Below are 5,000 nucleotides of genomic sequence, written 5' to 3' on the forward strand. Positions count from 1 at the left end.
CAGCTCAGGTCAGGAGTGGTCACAGGAATGGTCACTGAAGGTGTGAGACTGGGTCAAGATTTGGTCTCCCTTTTATCCGTCCAGAGGGGGCGCAAGCGGCGCAAACAGGCGTGGGTGAAGCGAGGGGCATCCAGCGTGGTGTAGGCATGCACCACGTGGTATAGATAGGACACACGTGAGAAGTATACTATGAATGCATGTATTGCACCCTACATCCTCTTTCCCTTACTCCTCCCTCTCCTATGCTTGTTCCTTCATTAACCTACGTGTGTGGGCAAGGTTAATGAGGGAACGAACATAGGAGAGAGAGGAGTAAGGGAAAGAGGAAGGAGAGAACGAGGATAAGAGAGAGATATTGGCAAGATGGCGTGAGGGAAAGGAGGAATTGAAGGAAGGGATGAGGAAAAGAGGAAGGGGGAAAGGGAAGGATTGCAAAAAGGAATGGACATAGGAGAGAGAGAGAGATAAGAAGGATTGAGAAAGGAGAGGGAAAGGAGGATAGAGGAGGGGAGGAACAAGCATAAGAGAGAGATAATGTGGGAGGGAGAGAGGAGAGGGAATGGAGAAGGAGAGAAGGAAAGATGGAGGGAGCGAGGGAGGGAAGAAAGCGGTGAGGGAAAGAAGAGGGGAGGAGAGTGATATATATATATATATATATATATATATATATATATATATATATATATATATATTGAGAGAGAGAGAGATGAAAACAAATTGTAGATTACAGGATTTTCGAGTATTTTTGAAAATATTCGTCCCCTTAATGTTTTGATTTTTATTTGAGGTGCTTGTGAGGTGCTACCTTTCGGGGCGGGGTACTAATAGGGTGTCTGGCACAGGTACCCCACCGTACAAAATGTCTTTCACTGGTTGTTTTAGGTCCAAAGGTATGTACTTACAGTTAGCTTGCAATTAGTCTCATTCGGTGCGCTTGTGAGCTACCCTAGCCCAATTTTGGGGCGGGGTACTAATAGCATATCTGGCAAGGGTACCCCACCGCACAAAATGTCTGTCATAGGTTGTTTTTGGTACATATGTATCTACTTAACACTTTACAGTTTTCATTTGGTGCGCTTGTGAGCTACCCTAGCCAAATTTTGGGGATGGGGTACTAATAGGGTATCTAGCAAGGGTACCCCACCACGCAAAATATCTGTCATAGGTTGTTTTTGGTGCATAGATATCTACTTAACATTAACTTGCAATTAGTTTCATTTGGTGTGCTTATGAGCTACCCTAGCCCAACATTGGGGCAGTGTACTAATAGGGTGTCTGGCATAGGTACCCCACCGAACAAAATGCCTGTCATTGGTTGCTTTTGGTACATAGGCATGTAGTCAACATATTACAATTAGTTTCATTTGCTACGTGCTTAAGCCACTCTAGCCCATTTTCATGAAGCCACTAATTTTGTCTGTCTGACCATGCCCCTCATCCAAAATGTCTGGCAGATGCATGATGCATGTGTCTGGGGACAGGTATCAGTAACCTAGCATGCCCATAAAAAAAAGAGACAACAATTGCTTGTCACTGTTTTGAGAGATCCACCTACAGAGCTACACTTGGGTATATCCAGAACTTTCCACCTCTGAGAATACTACCCAGAACCTACTAGGTGTGGCAAGTGTCAACGCTTTGGTCACCACGTCTCAAAAGGCAGAAGTATGGCAACGTGCAGTGCATGTTCTGAACTTCATCTCACAGACTTGTGCACCATCAAAATCAGAGAAGGGAAACCAATCACTGCCAAATGTCCTATTTGCGGTGCCACACATCATGCCTGGAACCCTATATGCCCGGAAAGGCTCAGACATGTCGCCCTTCTTTATGGAGAAGTTCTTCCAACAGAACAACGGACACCTAGGGTATTCAAAAGGAAGCTCCATGAATGGAATAGCAGTTCTCAGGCTGACACCCCCTCTTCATCTCGAATTCCTTATTCTTCTGTCACCAAATCCATCAAAGACCCATCAACTAAACAGCATCCTTCTCCAGCCACCATACCCCTTTCCTCTCATAAATGCTCCAGCTGTGGCAACACCATCGATTCTCAAGACGTTGACCACGATCCTACAGATTTGGCTTCACACTTGTCAGCAAAAGCCACTGATAGAAATCATATACAGGAGGCTATTGAGAACATTCTCGCTGGAAAACCTGCAATTACTGTAGGGCCCTCAAATTCAGCTCCAAAATCTGCTAACAACGAAAACTCAACACACTCACCAGAAGAGTCTCCCTGTTCCTCTTAGTTCACAAGATCACCCAAACTTCACTTTGCCACATCCACCCTTGAAACTGACTACACATCCTTGGAAGGTCTGTCTCAAAGAAAACGTTTCAGATCCTCGTTTGGAAGTGACAAGCTAAAGCACAGTAGCCACTCAGCTCATAGCACACACTGCCAAATGGACCAGAACTCCATTGAACAACAGAACCCTCAAAATAACGATAGCTTTGAACTCAGCTTCCCACCTCTTAGAACAATCACAGTTCGATCTTCAAATGATAGGTCTCCACCAGTAATTCATGAACCGGATGTACCAATAACAGATAATGGTTTCCTCCAATATACAGACTCTATCTTCAGCTCTGATTCCAATGATGATCAATAACACCAATATAGAAAAAAATCAAATTCTTACAGTGGAATATTCATGGTCTAAGAAGAAAGTTACCTTTACTCACACTATCCCTTGCAGAACAGCAGTACGATGTAGTACATTTATGTCAAGCCACTCCTGATTACCAGATCTTGTGACCACGATATTCAGGGTCTAGCTGTCACAATCTCCCTACAAAATATGAAATTTCAGGTTTACAATATATATATCGACCACCAAGACTCTGTGCCAACCTCAATTTAGACCAAATTTTTGCTGATGCCAGTAACTCTCCATCCATTGTTGGTGGGAGTTACCTGAATCAGCTGCTCCAGACTTTTCCAGATATTTCTCAGCTTAATAAACATGTATCCACCCATCTCAGAGGAGGTGTACTTGACCTCTCCTTTGAATCAATAGCATTACTTCGTCTAACAACCTGGATTTCATCCATACCTAGCTTCTGATCACTTTTCTTCCATTTCCTTGGACTTACCACATCTCCAAAATCGTGCCTCCAAACCCCGCTAGAACTTTAGGAAAGCTGACTGGCACAAGTTTACTTGCTCAATGGAGGAATGGGCAGAAACTCATGTGGCTACTCCTGACTTGGACGAACAGGAGAAAGAGATTGTTGCCGCCCTTCATCATGCAGCCAATTCTGCAATTCCCACTGTGGGTACCAGCAACTTCAATCATAAGAATGCCTGGTATTACAATGATAGGTTCCGGGAACTCAAGCACCTCATCATACTCCAGAAAAAATAATGGCATTTATTCCTGCATTCTTGAATACTTCAGACTGATTCGGAAAGAAATCTAGGAAATCCGCACCAACTCTTGGTTAGACTGGTGTAAGTCAATGCTCACATTCACTTCACGACTTATGGACAAATGAAACATGGTTTCTGGAAAATACACACAACCCCGTCACCCACAGCCATTGCAGAATTCCAATGATCTCATTCAGCCCTTCCATGCACGAAGTAGTACTTCACAGTTACGTCCATCTACAGACAATGATGTCCCATTCACAAAGTTCAAGATCAAGAGAGCACTCAAAACCACCAAGGATATAGTCCCTGGCATAGATAAGATTTCCTACTTTATGCATTTTGGTGATCATTCCCTCTGCCAAGTAACAGATCTCTTCAACGCCCCACTCTCCGGAAAGAAGACAATATTCACCCTATTTTAATGAATACTACACCAGTTTCTTACCGTTCCATATCGAGGCTATCTTGTCTCAGCAAAACAATGGAACGAACGATTCTGGCGAGACTACGACACAAAGTACCACATCCTAACAAGCACATATATGCTTACTGTAAGGGACTCAGAACCATAGATAATGGAAAAGATGGTCTTGATGTCTTCCTGGACTTGGAGATGGCCTTCGAACTCGCGAGACAATAAGACATCATACACATCCTTGCCTCCACAAGTGTCTCTGGCAAGATTCTCTCCTGGTCCAATGACTATCTGCTCAATCGTAAGGCAAGAGTCAGATTTCAAGGACACTGTTATGACTTTGAGATTTTCGAAAATGGAACCCCCAGGGTGGGATTTTGAGTCCCTTTTTAATCTTCTGATAGCAGAACTCCATACAGCTACCTCCTGACACACACCTGTTTGCCTATGCTAACGACCTCCAGTTTATTACCACTGGTGCAGCCCAATTTCCACATGCTCAGCAAGCTCTAGACCTAATAACTGGTGTCACACTCTAGGACTAAAGTTCAACTCCAATAAGACGAGAGCTGTATTCCAGATCAACACCTGTACCTAGAAACAAATAGGATAGACTAGGTCACTTCTCACAAATGTTTAGGAATCATCTTCAATGCTCAAAATGATTCCACATCCCAATTAAGAAATCTGCTAGAAAAAAATAAAGCTTGAATCAGTGTTTTACGTTATCTCTACTTCAGAATTGGGTGCTGGATTCCATGTCCTAAGATCCTTCTATGTACATACCATCTGGTCGCTAATTGATTACAACTCCTCCATCCTATCGCTTACCCCAGCCCAAACCAAACTGGAGACCATGCAAAATAAGTGCATGCATATCATCCTTGGTACTCCTAAGTGGACATGCCTAGGCTAAGTTAGTTCCCCTTCAAAAATAGAATGCAGCAGATCGTGGCTGGTCATGTTCGCAAGATGGTCTCTAGTTACAGACCGTCCCTCTTTAGAGATTCACTACGAAGAATACTAGCCATCCCTCAAGCCCCTCAATGCCGAGTCCTTCCCTGGCATAATGAGGTATACAATTGCATCAAGTTCAACCTCCTTCCAACTCTACAGTCTCATGGTATCAGCGACCCCCATCATGGATATGAAGAACCACCTCCTTGGGAACCACCACAAGCTACCTTTCTCACAAACAGTCTC

This window comes from Penaeus vannamei, chromosome 6, assembly GCF_042767895.1.
Source record: "Penaeus vannamei isolate JL-2024 chromosome 6, ASM4276789v1, whole genome shotgun sequence".
In the NCBI taxonomy this organism is placed as follows: domain Eukaryota; kingdom Metazoa; phylum Arthropoda; class Malacostraca; order Decapoda; family Penaeidae; genus Penaeus; species Penaeus vannamei.